Consider the following 20,190-nt stretch of genomic DNA (forward strand, 5'->3'; position numbering starts at 1 on the left):
AGAGAGGAGGTGTGACTTCAGGGAAGAGAAGATTCAACAAAAGACAGACAAACACACACACCTCACTCCTAGGTAGCCCACGTAACTCGCTCCTTCTCTCTTTCCTTTTCCATTCCTGCCCTGTCCTTTCTGTTCGTTATTCCTGTCTCTAGGTAAAGCCCAATGGTGTCTTGTTAACCAGTTTGGGAAGGAAATAGCATTTCTGTTCAGCTGATGTTACCAATTGCACAGCAAGCCTTTGGTAGGCCTTGTAGCACAGCTGGTAGCTTGATAAAGAAATCCAATGGATCTGGGGTTGCCTGGTTGGCTCAGTCGGTTAAATGTCCGACTCTTGATCTTGGCTCAGGTCTTGATCTCACAGTCGCAAGATCAAGCCCCGTGCTGGGCATGGAGCCCTCTTTAAAAAAAAAAAAAGAAAGAAAGAAAAAAGAAAAGAAATCCAATGAATCCACTGCATTTTCCCTGTTATTTTTCTATCTTCCCTTCATACTATAGGCGTTCATTTTTTCAAGTCCTGTTAGCCCTCCCCCAGCTAATGGGTCTGTGGTTGATCCATGGTGTCATGTCAGTTCCTAGATGAGATCTGAGTTTCAAGAAACCCCACTAGCTCTATTCCAGCTATCTCTAAATCTCAAAAAGTTTCTAAATGAGAAATCAGAACACCTTGTGAACAGAGGGATGAATAACAGATAGAGGTAAGAATGGAGGAACATGGCATTTCTTCCATCCTCCCAATCCATGCTCTCGAAACAGAATTAGACTTCCCTGGTAATTAGATTGCCTTTCTCAGTCTGTTGGGTCAGCTTTCACGAATGTAAATCCAATTCCTGTAGCACTGCAGCAATCCCCATTACCGTGTTTCATCTGTTGTCTCAAAGTAATGTGGCAATCCTTGGTAATTACCCTCACACATAAAACTATGGAGGCTTTCATCAGCTGATGATCTCAAAGCACTTTTACAAGAGTTCGCAGGGATGCCTCCCACGTGGGCCAGAACCAGACTTTCTGGTTTTCTAATGAGCTGTCTGGCATTTTGTTTCTCCTAAGCTTTACTCTGGAGTTCCTGTGTTTATATCCTCACTAGATAGACATTAGCAAAGCTTCAACAGGGAAGCTTCTTGGAAGTAGGGGCTCTGTGTATCCAATATCCCGCTGTAACCTCCACAGCCTGGTCTAGCATCACACCAGAACTATTTAAATATTCATGGAATGAATGAAGCTTAAAATTATAGAAACATCCCAAGCATTAATTATTTCAACCTCATAAACTTGGTAACCTAAAACTTCTCTATCACTAAATGACTAAGCTTCTACCCTAAGCTTAAATTTAAAACAGTGCAAAATGTACTAAAACCTCTTATTTGAGTGGAACAGGCTAACACAAAGAAACATAAAGAAACATATAAAAAAATTGTAGAAAAAATACTACTTCATAAAAGTAGTCCTCACTTTAGAATGGTATTAAGTTTTCTTAATACATTTATTAACTAAACATCTCCAAAATAAGGTTAAGTTTTTCAAAATTGCATCTACAGATATTTCCAGAAACACTGATAGGGCTACTGCAAAACACAAGACAGAACTAAAGCTTTTAAAAACCATTCTTCCAATGCCCTCTTGAAAATATTATGTCAACTAGCAACCTAAATAAACTTTCACCAGATCCCTCTCCCTAATTAGGGTTCACTGAGAATAAACTGAATAAAAGGCAATCAACATTCTTTTTCTAATTGTTTGGTTTAATATATTATTTGCCCACAGGCATATAGGCATTTCCAAGGCTAGGCAGGAAAACTGCTTGCCCCCCCAACCCCCCCACCCCCGTGCGGAGAGAACAAGGTAACAAACAAAAAAAAGACCCAGTAAAGTTAAAAAAAGAACTTAACACTGAACAATATTTTTATGGCTTTCTTTTCTTGTTTTTACTCTTTGTCTGCATGTGTGTATATTCTATATCCATAATTATGTTAGACAAGCTTGCTGACTGATGAACAGTGAGATTAATTTAAGATTAAAGTCAAGAACACAGGTGACTCTGGGTCTACCAGAGATTGAGCAGCCTTGAACATTACAGTTCTTCCAACTGTGCTCCATCATGTTGATGGGATGACTGTAGGGAGTCATCAAGGTATGGTGAAGAAAACACTGAACTGAGGCACTAGACATGTCCCTGCACCATAGTTGTGTGACACTGGAAGTCACTTATCCTCTCTGGCATCCATTTTCCCTAATTATAAATTCAGAGTGGTGGCCCAAGTTGCTAAGTTTCCCTCCAGCTCAAAAATTCTGTTTAGATATTTCTTTTACAATTGCTAGCAGGATTCCTCAAGAATTATGCCAACAAGAAAGGCTACATCTTTAATTAAAAATGGTTTTCCAATCTACTCCTGTACTGAGATGGCATACAACCCACTCATCTAAAAAAAAAGATAAAAATAACACTTTTCATTTAATTTAGCCATTGGGTTCTTAACTCATAGAGGTTTGCTTTTAATTTGCTTACCAATAATTTGTTTGCCAACTTAAGGATAATTGAGTAAGAAAATGCACAAAAAGAAGTAGAACAGTGTTTGGGGGGGCGCTGTTCAAGAACAGTCTCTCAAGGGGCATGAGAATATGCCAAGTTCCCAAGACAAGGAATCTAGATTAACAAAACTAAAGTCAGCATGCCCACCTCACCCACCACCCCAAATTTGCCAGTCTTCCTTTATGTCCTATCTCATGCAATGGAACCACCAATGAACCTTGATGACAAAGTTGGAAACCAAGGGGTTCACCTTACAAACCCCACCACTGCCTTTGTCCCGGCTCTTATGGTCTCCCACCAGCAATATTTCCAACTGCCTCCTTGGTGATCTCCTCCGGGTACCTGCGGACAGGGCAGTCAACACCCACTGAGCTGCCTCTCCTCTGCTTAACCACCAATGGCTCTCCTCAGCATGTGCAAATTCCTGATTTCCATGTCCTGCCCTGAGACCTCTCCAACCTCATCCAGTTATCACCCTACAGGTACTCCGACCCTAATTGCACCATACAGCACCCTGAAGACGCCACAATCTTATTCACCTCCTGCCTTTACCCTTGTCCCCGCAAAATGTCTTTTTCCATCTGTCAAATCCCTATGCTTCAAGATCAGCTCACAAATCACCTCCTGATGGAAGCCTTCCCTGCCCCCATGCCTACACCCTGTCTGAGGTACATGCACCCTCATCTGTTGTTCCCAAACTTAATTATCATGGCATCTAAAAAGTACATTTCTTTTTTTTCTTTCTCTCTTTTTTTTTTTTTAATTTCACTGCCTAGTGAGTCTGTGATTCCTAGAAGATAAGGAGTATTTTTTCATCTCTGAAACATCAGGGACACTCTTATAAATAAAAGATCCTTAATAAATGTTGATGGATGAATGGGTGAACCCTGATAATGGATTCAAAGCATAAGAGGGATTCTCCAAAGGAAATATGAACAATAAAAATTGAGAAATAATTATGCTAATGGAAAAAAAAGAAAAAAGAGGTAGGCCTACCAGGATCCACTTTTAGTGTTGTCATGGTTTTTAATTCAAGGCAAAAAAAAGAAAAAAATCCCCAAATTCTAAATTATAGAAACTAAGAAAGAACTAAAGTGTTTCTTATTTCATACAAAAAGACAATGTGTAAACTAAATGTATACACTAAACCTTAGTTTCTACTGACTTACATATATATACAGGGAAGTATTCCCTACTCTAATACTTTAGAACATAATCTTTTTCTAAATTATATATATAGAAAAGTAACTTGAGAACAGCAGTTGAATACCACGCTAACACTGTAATATTACTGGAAACTAAGATGCTGTCAGTAAAATGTAAGAAGGAAGATGCTTCATCTTATAAGAAAAACATGCATTTTTTTCCCCAGAAAATTATTCCCAAGATGATCCCTTAGAGTCAGGCCCTGTACAGTTCTCAAGGCTAGGCTCTCACTCCCTGGCCTCCTTCCAGATGTCTTAGGTCAAGGTGCTGGGGGCCAGAGTGGGCAAAAGATGAGTTCTTCTTACCATGACAAGGCTATCTTCTTAATGGTTATTCCCTACCCCACTACCGATTTTCCCAGCCCCAACCTTTTTATACCACACAGCAGGAAGAAAAGAACACATACATAAACTGCTATAAAATGTAACTGAGCTTAATTTAATAAGCATAAAGAAGGTAACAGAAAGGAGGAAATGGCCAAAGCTGAATATTAAGGAAAAGAGAAGGAAGATCCAAGGAATAAACATGCCTGTCAGTAGTACTCACTGGCTGGGATCACTTTAAGTTTACACATGAAATTGCTTAATGCATGAGTCATTTTAAATCATGACTGTATTGATTCATTGAATATGTTCAAGCAAACCTGCAACGAAGATGACCTAGAAGCCTGGAGATGCAGATGATTCTCCAATCAAAACAATGGGGGTGGCAGATATATTTAAAAAAAATCAAAGACATAAAAAATAAGTATGTGTTTGGAAAAAAAATTTTTTTAAGATTTTTTTTTTAATTTATTCATTTGAGAGAGAGGGACAGCACATGCTCGAGTGAAAGCAGGAGCATGGGGGAGGGTCAGAGGCAGACGGAGAAGCGGACTCTCCCTGAGCAGGGAGCCCCATGCAGGGCTTGATCCCAGGACCCCGGGGTCATGACCCGACACGAAGGCAGACGCTTAACTAACTGAGCCACACAGGCGCCCCTGGAAAAAAATTTAAATTCTGTCATTTTCTTATTACAAATGGGCAGAAGAATGTGAGATAATTTATCAAAATTGGACATGGGTTTAAAAAAAAAAAAACAGGTTTAGAATTACTGTTCTGAACGCTTCTGTGACACAGTCAACAAACACTGGTGCCCACTGGGGGACTGGTCCAGGAGCTCGGCTTCTACCCTCACCCAGGGCACGGGACGACGGGGAGCCCGACCTTCAGCTTCTATTTCAATGCTCTTAGCTCTAAAATCAGTCTTACGTGCTGATGATTTCTTTTTGGGGTGATGAAATGGCCTAACATTGGGGAGGTGACAGTTGTACAACACTGTGGATTTACTCAAAGCCACTGAATTGCACACCATGAAAGGGGGGATGTTACAGTATATGAACTAACTCAATAAAACAGTTTGTGGGAAAAAAATCAGTCTGAAAGCTCTGCAGCCCTTTTCCTGTACAGCTTCAGACCCAGAGTGTATGCTGGGCTCTTAACTACATAGACGTACCATGTCTCCCACTTCATTTTTATGGAAAGAGCCGAAGCTTTGGAATCACACCGTTCAGTTTGGGAACTGAACCTAGGTCTGTCATTTCCTAGGCTCTGGAATCTTGAGCATGCTACTCTCTGAGCCCCAGTCCCCACCTACCTATCAGATGGGCAGAACAAGTCTGCTCAGACTGATGGTGAATGGCAAAAAATTAAACCGGAAGGGGCTCTCAGAAAGGACATGTCAGCTGGTGGGAGAAAACTAAAGTGAAGACGCAGAAGCATGAAAGATGGGGCAAGCAAAGAGTAGGGACCAAGGCCAGCCTACCTAGAATCAGGGCAAACCCCTCTGGAATCCTCTTTGGGGTTCCAATGGTGCTTTGAGGTCAGAGTGATGTGAGGTGGGTGGGGGGGGGGGCGTAGGCCTGCTCCCAGAAGCATGTGCTATTATTAGATTACATTATCTACAACACCTAAGTTTCTGGATTCCTTACCCAAGTAATTTTCTATGAGTAACCACAAAACAGAGACATTTTCTATACTTTTTAATCACCTCAAAAGTCATTACGCATTCAGTCCGCTAATGGAATTATAGCCTCTTGATTTGGACTGCTATTAATTAGAACACATGGTTTTGCATCAGGATTCATTTTTTATAGATTAATTCTATATAATAAAACATGCCCGAAGTTGATTGTGTTAGCAGACTTTTCATCGCAAGCCTCGAGATTCCACACCTGTGATTTAATTTACATCAGCACAAGTTGAAACATCAGCTTTTCGATCATTTGTGATATTGCAACTCTTAAGAAACCACCTACCTGACAATGAATCCGAACAACCTATATTTACCATCAATAACCCAAATTCCCAACTGGGCCAGAATTTCTAATGTGAAATTAATTCTTCATAGTGGTTTTAATAACACCATTCTCACTTAAAATGTGTTCTATTTGATGAAGTAACTGACCCCTTCAATATATATACTGTGTATGTGTGTATTTGTGTACGTGTGTATCTACACACACCCATACACACATTTAAAAACTTATCAACTTTATGCCACACAGGTTTCTACCCTGGAAAAACAATTCAAGAAGAGCTAAAAAGACTAGCGAGTTGTCAGCTCTCCCCTCCCCCAAGTAGAAGCTACACTAGAGCCAAGTACATTCTCACACTCAAAGATCCTTGAGAGACCAACGGGTTAACAAAGTAGTATTCTTCAGCTGCACATGAAAGTGCCTGAGGATTGCTCTCTGGTGGAACTGGAGAGTGAGCTGAATATCACTGAGCTGGGATTCTTTCAATAAGACGACAGGACCACGAAAGCACAATACAGGATTAAAAAGAAGTAAAACATGAGCAACTGCCTCTGTTTACCATTCACACTGTCAACAATTCTGAGAAAAATTCTGCTGAGTTTCAGGTCACTAAACCCTCGTCCATTTTATAAATATTTGTCTCCCTGATTTTGCCTTCTTACTTTTTTAGATCCCAGAGGGAAATGATAATGTTCTCTAAGTTTTAGGATGGCTTATTTTCTAAAATTGGCAGGGAGGAAAAGGCTAGCTTCTGCTAGCTCTAATTTTGAAAGCATTAAGTATTGAGGGAGAACTCTTAGGTAATAATTTTTTTTAATAAAATGTTAGTTGTTTCATGAGCAGCATTTTTGTTGTTTCTACCAGCATTGCGGTGTAGTCAGGTTTATTTTAAGACAACACACTCTAGCATAAATTCAACTGAGTCTCCCGGAACTTACAACCAAATTTAGACTGATTTAACACAACCACAAGGTGTCCTCCTATCATATTTCACTTTGGACATATGAAGAGCAGGTCAAATACATGTTTAGAAGCTATTTTAAATATGATTTTGTATGACCCTTCCTAGCATGCACATGTGTGCACACACACACACACACACACACAAAATGCTTTCACTTCTACTTCAGAGTTATACTCAACTCCTAATGCCTTTGGCAAAGACAAGATCTAATATGTAAGGAAATTAAGGGAAAAAAAGGCAAATAAATATGAATATTCCACGGAAGTAGTATGCCAGTTTTGGGAAAAGCTTTCAAAACTTCTCTATATGAATATGCTCTCTCTCAAGGGAGAGAGTGGTTCCCAACTATAGGGGTTTTTTGTACATCAAACATCAAGAATGGTAAGGAAACTAAGAATCTCACACCCACATCTGTGATTTCTCAAATACAGTATGATTTATGGATACATATTGTATGACTATATATTTAATCCACATATATTAAAAACGCAACTATAACCTTTAATGCAGGCCCTAATTATGTTTTCTAGGAAATGACCAGCACTCCACACCCTACCCCCCGCCATATCTTCCTTCTCCCCTAACTGTAGCTAAAACTCAGAACTGAGTCCAGACAGCCTAAGTTAGAATCCAGGCCCTGCAATTCACTATCTCTACAGCCTTGGGGGCATAACTTAATGGGCCTCATTTCCCTGAGCTGCAAAATTAAGATTAAAAAAAAAAAAAAAAAAAGTTGTGCGTGCCTCACAGAGTTATTATAAGGATTAAGAGTGAACATATGTGGGCACCTGGGTGGCTCAGTTAAGCTTCTGCCTTCAGCTCAGGTCATGATCCCGAGGTCCTGGGATCGAGTCCTGCATCCACATCGGGCTCCCTGCTCTCTCTCTCTCTCTCAAATAAATAAATAAAAAATATTAAAAAAAAAAAAAAAGAGCGAATATACGTAAAGCACTCAGAACAGAATCTGACCTAAAAGCACCATGGAAGGGTAAGCCATTACTGCTGATGCTGGTGTTACTATTACAACCATTATCTTAACTTTTGTGATATTCATTTCCTTCCTAGTTTCTTAATGGTTCTTACGTTTTAACAACTAAAAACTAGTTACTTTGGCTTGTCTTTGAATTCCATTCTGTTCTCACTCTGGAAGACATAATAGAGGGCATAGGGGAGTGTGGTGCTGAATCAGCTCTAAAGTATGTCAAAACTTCTTTACCTCAATAATACACAATAAATGACTTGTGATACTCACAACGGGCTGCCATCTAGCTCTGTCCCATGGCAGAACTGAAAACCAATGGTAAAAGCAAGGATCCCTTAACAGTAGGATTTACTGATAGACTCAAGAGAAACTTCACACTGATACCAACTACACAGACTCCATCCTTCAAGGGTTATCTAGGGAGGAGAAAACTGAATGCAATCACCACCAACCAACCAGCCCTCGACACCTTTAATTTAATATACAGTGCTATTCTTTGTCAATATGGATGCATATATGAACACCTATCAAAAATACTATGGAGCCATTTATACTATAAACTCTAAAAATGAAAACCGAAGAGTCACATCTAGAACTCACCCAAGTCCTTTAAAGATGTAAAATTAACACAGTGCTGATCTGACATTTAGAAAAAGACAAGGTGGCACAATAGTGTAAACATGCCACATTAAAGGCCATTCAATACCTAATATTAATCACTGAAGAATCCTATTTCCTCAGAACAGTATCTCTAGTTTGCCATCTAAATAAAAATTATACTAGGAAAGGCCACATACCTTTTCTATATAAAGAAAACAGTTTGCCCACGAACCTTACTTTGCCATCTTGAGTCATAAGAGAGAAGAGACCATGCTTGAGATAGCATGACCACCGGCCCCTTGGTGTGGCCTGGAAGTAGCCTGGGAGGGAGAGGTCTGCAGCCAGGATCCTTGAGACCTACAATCCACATGGAGTTTCCAAAAGGGAAACATAGGTTGCACCTAAAATCAGATCTGCCTCTCCTGGCCCTGGCATAATGCCTGACACAGGGCTTGCACTCAAGGGAGTACGAATGTCTCTCGTCTGCCACAGAGCCTTCCAGGTGCCCCCACCGCCCCCCCACCACCACCACCACCAGCATTCTGGACAGTCTAGACAGAGAACTCCCCACACTCAAATATCTATTCCTTCCCCGTCACACACCAGAAATCAAAAAGTCAAAGTAACTTAGATTATAAAGTCACAGGAAACAGAGACCATACTAGGTCATCGGATCACCTCTCTTTTGAATTTTCAGAACTGCTTTTCTACACCACTCAAATAGCATTTCTTTCTTTCCCTTCTCTGGCGACAGTCGGGGCTTACCTCACCTTGAGCCCTGAGACAGTAAGTTCCTAAAGTGAGGTCTCCTGAATGCAGCCTTGCCTGCCTGGCTGGCCCAGGGTCGGAGGGGAGGCTTTACTCAGAGAATGGGCTCAGAAAGCACACAGAGAATGAATGTGACTAAACCGAGCCTTTGCCGCTCTCCAAAACGAGATACAGGCTACTAATTTTGAGCATGGAAATTCAAAGACGTCGGGGGGGCAACTACCGCATTACCTTAGTGACAAGTGACTATTCTCCTGGTCCTTGAGCAGAACTATCAAACTTTAAGGCTCGTAACCCTTGGATACACTTTATATAAATTAACAATTTCTATTGTCAAAAACTCAAACTAACCCAGACAAATAGGCTTGGAAACTACCAGCCAACTTCATTCTGTGAGTAACCATTAAGTTTTAATCAGATGTGGTTCAATTTCTGGAACAGCGAGCATTAAGAAGGGCTCATCAAGGAAAATGGGCAAAAGCGGGGGCAGGAGGAGTGGGGGGAGGAGGAGGAGAACAAAAGAACCGCCCCCCCCACCCCCCGACAAAGCTAGTCATGTAACAGACTCTTGACTGAATACTTCTGCCCCTCTTTGCAGCTGTTGTCTCTTGCAGTTGGTACGAAGCACTGCCAGTCTGGGACCGGTTTCCAGTTAGGACAGCATTGTTTTATTGGCTACTTAGACAGTGCACACACCATTAATGGAGTTTTTATCTCTCCATTTTCCTGTCAGTACAGAACCAGCCAGTCTGACTCTGTTATTATCATTAAGAAAGCTTTTTTTCTACCCCCTCCCCACACACATCTTTAATCCAAACAACATCTGGGAACTTCAGCCTCTATCATATAAAAGGGAAACAGATTTAGAGGTTGGGGGGCGGCGGGGGAGGCGACAGTTCCATCCACACTGAACAACAACCAAATTCCAACAGCCAAACTTATCTAGAGCCACTCAGTATCTCTAACATGCTGTTCACTTCAAAAAGGCAAGGTTATTTCCCACCGCATTGCTTTAAACTTCCTCTGGACTTTGGCTTTATGAAAGTAATACCATTTTGACATGTAGCTTTTTAAAAGGAAAAAAAAAAAAAGGAAAAAATTTACTACTGTTTTCTTGGGTGGCAAGTTCCGTTGTGAAATCAAAGTCAAGAATAATATTTAAGAGGTGATTTTTAGAAGAATGTAATTTTTTTTTTCAAAAAGGAAAAAAAATAAAGACCCTTCATGACACCTCACAAGCAAGTACATCTCCAGTGTACAAACTAATAGGAAAAAACTGGCGCCATTAAACCCAGAAAATATGTCCTCCTGTAACAGACAGCTGTCTCCTCTGTAGTTTAAATGTGCTTTTTGCTTAGATCACTCCGTGAGTCATGGAATCAATACAGGAAAATGCACAGAGCCAGCCACCCTGCTGATTCCCACGGCAGAGCAGGTTCTAGCCACACAGCTCCTCTGTCCCGTTCCTGTCTCCAGCCCATGCACTGGGGGGAAATGTACACCCGCTTTCTACTTCATGCTTGAACGTGCCTCACAGGGTCCTCAATGCTGGTCTTTTCATCGAATTTCTTCTATGTCAGTAGAAACTAAAAGTTACAGACCTCCCATATGCAGTTGTCAAGCAATCTCTCATGCTCTGCACCCCTGTCCTCCCCAAGTTTTCTAGAATGCACCGATAACAACTATACTTAGGTACTTAGGTTAGAAGGGATTTACTTCCCCAGAAATGCTCATCGCCAAACAGAAAACACAATTAGAACTGAACATTTAGAAAAAGCCAAAATTTGAGAGTCAGCAACGGGTAATAGTTTATTTATAATTTATCGTTTTGTTCCATTCAGCAGAAATGAGGGGAAATCACTAACTGTCTGCACCACAGACTCCTGCTCACTGGAAGCTTTGCCTTAGAGCCCCCCCCCCCCCCACAGTCTGTTGTTAATGACGGTCTCAGTAACCTGATCCTCCCACAGTGGGAGACTTGAGTAAGCACTGGCCTCTCTCTGCTCTCGCCTTTCCATTGTCCCACCCCGCAGGGCCAGCTGTTTTTGACAGCCAAACTGCTGCGTGCTAAGCAATGAATGCTGTCAGAGAAGGAATTTTCATTTCTATAATGCATAGGCCTCCGTGGACAAATTATACAACTTATGGTGCTGGCTGCAGGACGCTCCTCCAGGCTTGAAGTGCTGCCAAAACGCAGCCTTTCCCTCCCTCTCCCCAGCCCCTGGCTGACGAGACAGTCACTCAAAATGAATCTGAATGGCCAGAGAGAAACAGAACACGTGCTTTCAGGGACAAACAAAACATAGGTCAAGAATAGCTGTCCAGCTACAATCTTTGATGTAATGGCATACGGTGCAAGCTAATTGAGCTAATGTCACACCACAGAGCTACCTTGCATGGCATCCATTAAGACCTACTGTAATTTGATACCCTGCAGTGAGCATCCCTGGGGCATCAGCAAAATCACTGGCCCTCTGCTTCTACAGGATGCCAGACTTACCTAGAAAACACACCAAGAACTTACCGCTTCCTGAAAACCAAGGTGGTAACCATCAAGCAACAATCCAGGAAGTCCCAAAACAGTACTCTTTCATGGTAACAAAGGCTCCTGATAAGTGATTTATAGAATTATTTTGTAGGAACTGTTTGCCTCCCCAACACTACCCCCACTTCCAGCAACAACCCCTGACTTGGGTTGGGACTATGCAGGGACACCTGCTTGAGTGCTGAATCAACCCAGATCTAAAACCTGCCCTACTCTAGACTCCCCAGTATAGCAACGATCGCATTCTCATCATACTGAGGCCAGTCTGGGTTTTCTGTCACTTGCAAATGCAAATTAACAGAAGAACCATCATTCCATCCTAAGAACACCCACCGGTTAACACAAACACATATGTTATACCTTACCACGTCAGCAAGAAAAAGTTTTTGTATTTTTGGTTGTTTCCTGTGAGAACTTACTCTTTCACTTTTCCCTTCTAGTTCTTATACCCTAACGGGAGCTAAAATATGCAAAGCATCACCGGATTTTGCCCCTTCTGCAGGGTGAGCCTAAATCTCCAACCTGAATTCAAAGAGAGATGAGGAAGCTAAATTCATGACCTGCATTTTCTTTTGGTGTCAGAGATCTTAACATGACCCCCGGCCCGTGTGGCGCAGAGAAAGTGGACTCTGGTTAGCAAGGGGTCCAACAGCACTGTGTCAATGAAGCCAACTCAGAGAAAGGCCAGGACATCATTGTAACCCTGACCAGGGGAGGGAGGGGGACACCTGCTCTTCTGCTAGGGGTTCAGGTCAGCCACCTGCAGGCTGCAAGCCGCCAAGGCCATCACGCGCGCCACATCCTGCAGCCGCCTGCTTTATCATTAACTACAGTCTGGCCAACAAGGGCAGGGTTCGGTTCAAGAACACCGGGAACTTTAAGGCAGGAGGCATATCCAGAACCATGGTGGGCTCAGAGCCACTCACTCCAACTATAAATATGCTCCTGGCTGCCGGTCCGACAGCAACCACAATTCCTGCTCCCTTGTTGGTAATGGAACTGCACGCCTTCTCCCCCCAAGAAATCCAACACAACCAGGAATGGCAAAAATTATGAAATGTGCACATGAGCTTACTCAATCCCCTGGCAAGCCTCGTTTCCCACCCTCTTCTCATCCGTACCTGGCTTCTGAGCCCCAAAGATCAAAATGAGGAGACTTATGAATAAGATCTCAGTTTGGTGCTTACGATACACTGGAGGACACAGGGTCAACATTTCAAAAGAAGGGAGAGAGGGAGGAAGGGAACAAGATCAACCCACTCTCAACCCCTCTGCATCATGACGATCATTATTAGGTTTGGATCCCAGACCCTGAGAGTCATTCTTTTATTGGAAAAAATGAGGGAGCAGGGTGCCCTGACTCCTCACCCGCAGGGAGCAAATAGCAGCACAGGAAGCCCACTAAAACTGCTTAGACAGGGAAATCATGTAAATGAATGACGCACTTGTCTAGCTGCTTCTCAAGGACAATTAAAAAAAAAAAAATTATTAAGACTGACTTAGGCTCAATGGCTGAAGAGCCACCCAAAACCTGAATCAGAGTTCTCCCTCGTACTTTAGGAGCAGTCATTCTAGGGAAATATCTTTTGTTACAGCCACTGTGGAAACATAGAAACCACAACAATCCAAACACTGAGGAAGACCCTGGATAATATCTTTTGTACCATTTCATCTCCAGCACCTGGCACAACAGAGAGCTGGCATTTCCATGTGCCATGCCCCAGCATGGATGGATCTCTCTTCCAAACAACTTCCTGACCCTTAGGAAAGGCCAGTCCGAAAAAAAAAAAAAAAAAAAAAAGCAGAGCGTAGAGGGTATTCTGAACCCTACCAATTCATGCACTTGACCAATCTGTCCTGAGCACCCACAAGGAGCCAGGCACTGTTTTAAACTCTGGAGGTACACGAGCAAATGTGACCAAGTTCCCACCCTCGTGCAGGTTACATTCAGGCAGAAAACTCCATGTGGAAGTTCTTTCATGCATCTAACCACATGTCTTCTGCTATAAGGACCTATATCTGAGAGAGTCCCTCCATTATATGAACACATGGCCCTAGGGGCGCCTGGGTGGCTCAGATGGTTGAGCGTCTGCCTTCGGCTCAGGTCATGATCCTAGGGTCCTGGGATCAAGTCCCGCATCGGGCTCCCTGTTAGGCGGGGAGCCTGCTTCCCCCTCTGCCTCTGCCTCTCTCTCTCTCTCTCTCTCTCTCTGACTCTCATGAATAAATAAATAAAACATTTAAAAAAAAAAAAGAACACATGGCCCTATATATAAGGAATTCTTCAACTCATGAACCAATTAACTCTGGAAAAAGTCTTCCGTATCCAGTCACAAAACCAAAGTTCAGCATCAGATTATGGCCCAATTTACTCAATTTCTACCAGTCTGTGCCCCTTCCTTCTTTTTCCTCTGAAATGATCTGATACACAGAGGGGCTTAAGGAAAGACATTTTAATCCAAAATGTTGCCTCTGGGCAAGGGTCTGTTCCAAGGCTTATCTACTATGGTTTCTTTTTTCAACCTGAAAACCAGTGAGGCAGTGTATGAATCGAAGCTTCCCTAGTACAAAGAACAACGTATTTAATCACATCTCTATTATATAAGCCAAGTGATACAGAATAAAACTCTCAGACTTTAACAGTCACAAAATTACTCTTAAAAATATGAATTTAACACTCATTGAACCATACCCTACAGTCTACCCTCCCATTGACTTTGGAGGCAGAGGCCTTGAACTAATGAGAAATATAGCTTTACAAAGCTAGCACAATACCTGCCTCCACTCAGTAACAGTAAGTGTATTTTTATTCCTGCCATTTTTCTGTCTTTCTACAAACAAACCAAATAAATAACCACACAGCCAGATTACAAGGACTGACATATTCAACACAGCATTACCCACACACACTGGTCCGTTTCCTAAATCCTGTAAGTTAGGATCTTACCGTGGGTAACTTGGAAACATTCCTTAATATCACTAGAATCCCAGTTTTCCCTGCAAAGGGAATAAGAACAGCAGCCACAACTTTTCGAACATTTCTCAGGTACCAAATAGGGCTTGAGATTTGCATCTACATTACCACACTTGATCTCTCCAACATGGAAAATGATGCAATAGGAATGATGATCTCCATTTTACAGATGACAAAACTGAAGCTCAAAGAGGCTAAGTAACTTCCCTAATGTCACAAAGCTGCCAAGTGGCAGAATGAAATTCAAACCCACACTTGCCTGAAACCATCAGCCATTCTTACCCATTCCATTAAAGTCTCTGCGTCATGGGGGGCGCCTGGGGGGCTAAGTCGGTTAAGCAACCGACTCTTGATTTCAGCTCAGGTCATGATCTCAGGGTTAGAAGATCGAACCCTGGCCAGACTCCGTGCTCAGCGCCAAGTCTGCTTGTTCCTCTCCCTCTACCCCTCACCCCCCACCCCCACCCCCACGCATGCCTGCATTCTGTCTCTCTCTCAAATAAATAAATAAATAAAATCTTTTTTCAGAAAAAGTCTCTGCATCACGGGAGAGGATTAGCACGTACCTTAGGGAGCAACCTTGCCCCACGCTGCTGTCACCGAAAGCAATGGTTACATGTCACAGACTCGACCAGTTATATATGAGGATTCATGGATATAATAAAACTCCAGATGAAGATATCATAACCTTGAAAATACCAAAAAGGCTGAAAATCAGTCATCTTCACATGCTTAGTACAAAAAAACACCAGGGTAACACTTAAAACTTGAACAGGGTTAGACTGCCAGCATCCATTCAAAGTAAGACTGAGACTGAAGAAAAAAAGGTATTATCAGATAACCTTGAAATTAAGCCAGATGAAGAAAAGAAAACAGTTGGGAAGGCAGCTGTGCTTACAGGGCAAGCCAAGGAGAGTGAGCCCATAGGGCGGAGGGCACGATGAAGCTGGCTCCGCATGGAAAGCGCGGCTGGGGGCTACCCTGGGCAGGGCGCTCCACTGTGCTGAGGGAGATTGAGTGTTGGTGCCTATGAGAACGGTCTTCTAACTTTGGAGAATCCCCTGGAAAGGATTCCAGTGACGCCGAAGACTTCCAAGAGACCAGGTAAGACAAATTCCAGACGGTGACGGATGGATCTGCCAAGCGGCCTCCGAGCTTTACCTGGCAGAGCTCCAGAGCCATTGTCCCCGCCAGTTGTGCCCTGCCTTGCAGAGGCTTCTGCGCTCTGTTTCAGAGCTGCCCCCTCCCAACTACTCACTAAAGGTTTCTGAGAAATAAAAAGCTCCCCCTAAAAAGAACAGCAGAAATTAATAAACAAAAAACTTGCACTGAGAAAGATCACTTGCTATATTTCAAAAGAGCACCCTGATAATCACCATGCCAGGGTTTTTACATGCCACCTTCTGTTTTATTTAAAAAAAAAAAAAAGAAAAGATCTTTATCATTTCTTGAGCTCCCTGCCAGGAGTGAAGGGTTGCATAGCAAAAGAAACCTTCTTGCCTTCAAGGGCAGGAAGTATCCATTAAACACAAAATAACAGGACAGAGAGGAGGAGTTCCGAGTCCATAGTTATGCCACTAATGTAAGAGGTCAAAGAAATAAACCACGACTGTGAGCTGAGATGTGTAGTGGGTTGAATGGTGGCCCCCCAAAAGATATAGCCACATCCTAATTCCTAGAACTTGTGAAGGCGACTTTATTTGGAAAAGGGTCTTTGCAGACATAACTAAATTAAGCATCTTGAGAGGAGATTGTCCTGGATTACTCGGGCGGGTCCTAACTCCAATGCCAAGTGTCCTTATAAGAGATGCACGCTGCTGCCCTGGAGACCAGAGAGCGACGCCTGAACGCAAAACATGCAAGACACAGCAACCGCGGTGTCAATCTAGGTCAGGTTAATTGTACTAGTTAATAGGGGAGACACCAAAGATGTCTGAGCGAGGGAATCGAATGTGCAATGTAGTGTTCAAGGAAAATTAATGTAACGTGAAAAAGGAGAATGAACTAAAAGCAAACATCCAACAGACCTTCCTGTTGTAAAGAAAGATTCTTTGAAGAACAGAAACCAAGTATCCAAGTCCTAATCCCCAGAATCTGTGAACGTTACCTTATATGACAAAGGAACTCTGCAGATGTGATTAAACTAAAGATCTTGAGATGGGGAGATTATCCTGGATTATCCGGCCGGACTTAAATGTAATCACAAGTGTCCTTTTAAGAGGAAGGCAGGGGAGGCTCAACTAGAGAGAGAGAGCAGTGCGACAATGGAAACAGAATGAAGGGATGTGCTCTGAAGACAGAGGAAAGGAGCCACAAGCCAAAGGAAATAGACTCTCCTCTCAGAGCTTCCAGAACCTTAAGAGAATACATTCGTGTTGTTTCAGGATATTACATTTGTCATGATTTGTTACAGTGGCAACAGCAAACTAAGTTTTATGTTTTCGCCTCTGAAATTCAGATAAATCTTTCTTACCCTGAACTCCTCCAGAAATGATTCTTTCTTGCTCCTCTCCTTGGTTCACCTATGCTGGTCCTGTTTCATTCTTCCAAAATTCACATTCAACATCCTCTATCTTAACACTTCCTAACTCAGTTGCTTTAGACCTTTGTGCACTTCAAAATTCAACATTATTACCTAGATATGCTGTATAATGCAGAAGTTGGAGAGAATCTACTAATTTACTCACCCACCCACCTTGTTCCAGAAAGGATTTAAGAACATGCTCTTTCCAGGGTGCCTGGGTGGCAGAGTCAGTTGGGCGACTGACTCTTGATTTTGGCTCAGATCATGATCTCGGGGTCATGGGATCAAGCCCCACGTTGGGCTCCGTGCTCAGCACAGAGTCCACTTGAGACTCTCAATCTCTCCCTCTGCCCCTCCTCGACCCCTCATGCACACACACACACAGGTGCGCATGCGCGCTTTCTGGAATAAATAAATAAAAAAGCTCTTTCCTTCTGGGATGATGAAAATGTTTTATATCTTCATCTGTGTGATGCCTTACATGGATGAAATCAGATGTCAAAACTCATTGAGCTATTTGCTTAGGATTGTGTGCATTTTACTCTATGTGTGCTATACCTCAACAAAAACGTAAAAGAGGAAAAAGAAGTATCTGATTTCACCTCTTCTCCTCCTGAGGACAAGAGAGTAGGCTCACAGTCTCCAAAAGAGAAGCGAGAAAGCAACATGTCACACTGAGACAGTGAGGTTTATTATAAAAAGAGGCTGGATGAGTGAAGAAAAGCTTGAGCATAAAGGATGGTGTGTATATGGTCCTCAGAAGAGATCTGCAGATAAGCCCTTAAGAAAAAAAGTCATCAGGGGTATGTGGGTGGCTCAGTCAGTTAAACGACTCTTGATTTCAGCTCAGGTCATGATCTCAGGGTCCTGAGATAGAGCCCCGCCTCAGGCTCCGTGCCCAGCGGGGAGTCTGCTTGAGATTCTCTCTCCCTCTGCCCCCCCCTTCCAGCTCATGCACTCATGCATGTGTTCTCGCTCGCTCTCTCTCAAATAAATCAATCTTTCTAAAAAAAAGATTATTAAAAAATATCAAAAGCAATAAACTTTAAAAAGGAAGGAAGGAAAGAAGGAAGGAAGGGAGGGAAGAGAAACGATGGAAGGAAGTAGGGCAGGAAACTAGAATACCAAGAGTTTAGAAGGCAGTTGAATAGGAGATTGTCTTTCAAGCTTTTTGACCCCAAACTGTAATAAAAAATATCTTACATTTCAACTCATTACACATATACATATGTAAAACTGAAACAAAAATTTCATGAGGCAATTCTTACTCTTGCAATACATGAGTTTATTTGTTCTGTTTTGTTTTAAAGATTTTATTTATTTGACAGAGAGAGACACAGCGAGAGAGGGAACACAAGCAGGGGGAGAGGGAGAAGCAGGCCTCCCGCTGAGCAGGGAGCCTGATGCGGGGCTCGATCCCAGGACCCTGGGATCATGACCTGAGCCGAAGACAGACGCTTAACGACTGAGCCACCCAGCTGCCCAATACATGAGTTTTTATTCAAACTTTTATTTCCTTTTTATTTCTAATGCTGGGTATGACTCACTAAATTGATCCAGTAATAGATCACAACCCACAGTTTGCAGAAACAGTAAGGCATGGGTAGCAGGGACTGAACTGGACAGGAAGAAGATATTATCAAAAAACTACTCTCCTCTAATGTTATGCTTAGGGGAGAAAAGTTCATTAGTTTTATTTTTCAACAGAAAGCCAGTAAAAAAAAAAAAATCTTGAAAACAATCTGTATTAAAAGGAAAGTTTTTAATTTTCTCATTAAAATTTTCTACTTAACCACTGCCAAGTCCCAACCCATCTGGGTCCCAAATTTGAGACTCAGTTGGATACTGAATGTTCAATTCAAGGAATGTATCTGCTAGAAGATATGCAAAGGTTAACAAGATATGGTCCTTACCTTAAAAGAGTTTATAATCTACCAATATGGAAAAAAAATAAAGCACTAAGGGAGGGAAGGAGAAACTGATTTTAGCCAGAGAATGGGATATGGCAAAGGCTGCACGGTAAAAGAAATGGCCTTTGACCGGGGAGGGAAGAGAGAGTGGAGAGGGGAGGAAGAGACTTGGGGGGGCAGGGGGAGAGCAGCTGACAGAATTACACACAGTATAGAGGAAGCTGGCTAATAGTAGGCTATGGTCAATTTAAAACGAGGCCCCAAAATTCATTGGCTCTCTTCCCATCAAGGCACAGGATCTATTCTCCCTCTGCCTGCCGTTCCCCCTGCTTGTACTCTCTCCCTCTCTCTGACAAATAAATAAAATCTTTAAAAATAATTCCAATATTCTTCACTCTTTACTATTATGAATATATTTTAAAAATTGTTTAATAAGTAATGTTAAGTTTAGGAGTATTTACAAAAACTGAAGCATATAAGAATATTCAAACACTGGGAAATGACAACAAATATATAGTATTTGAATAGGTTAGCAGCATTATGCAGAATCATATGTCAAAATTAACAATTTGAGCATTTATTTTGCTTCCAAAACTTATTATCACCACCCACAGGGTTTTACTTAAAAAAAAAAAATACTCTACACAAAAATTTATTAATATTTATTTGCAAAATGACTCATTGTTAGCAACAGACAGGGCCACAAATATATCATACATGGATAACCTGGCAATGGCAACAGGCAAGTCTGACTGGTTAAATCTTGGCCTCTTCTCTCCTTGGTGCTCTTCTTTTGATTCCCAGAATAGTCAACCTTAACCTTCTACTCCATGTGTCACTGTTTCCTGCTCCGGCTCTCAACTTGAAGTCAGGAGATCCCGTAGAGCCAGTAAC

The 20,190-nt window shown here is 42.1% G+C and overlaps 1 protein-coding gene across 2 annotated transcripts in view; it reads right to left on the reverse strand.

The window, feature by feature from the left end:
* ACVR1 (activin A receptor type 1) overlaps positions 1–20,190 on the reverse strand; it is a 123,016-nt gene that overhangs the window by 80,421 nt on the left and 22,405 nt on the right. The window contains exon 1 of one of the 2 annotated variants that reach the window (XM_078070836.1): positions 15,429–15,550. The exons of the other annotated variant lie outside the window; for it this stretch is intronic. The gene's annotated coding sequence lies outside the window, so the exon portion shown is untranslated. Of the gene's footprint in view, positions 1–15,428; positions 15,551–20,190 lie in introns of those variants that run through there. 2 annotated transcript variants of the gene reach the window in all.

This window comes from Halichoerus grypus, chromosome 4 (genome assembly GCF_964656455.1).
Source record: "Halichoerus grypus chromosome 4, mHalGry1.hap1.1, whole genome shotgun sequence".
Classification (NCBI taxonomy): domain Eukaryota; kingdom Metazoa; phylum Chordata; class Mammalia; order Carnivora; family Phocidae; genus Halichoerus; species Halichoerus grypus.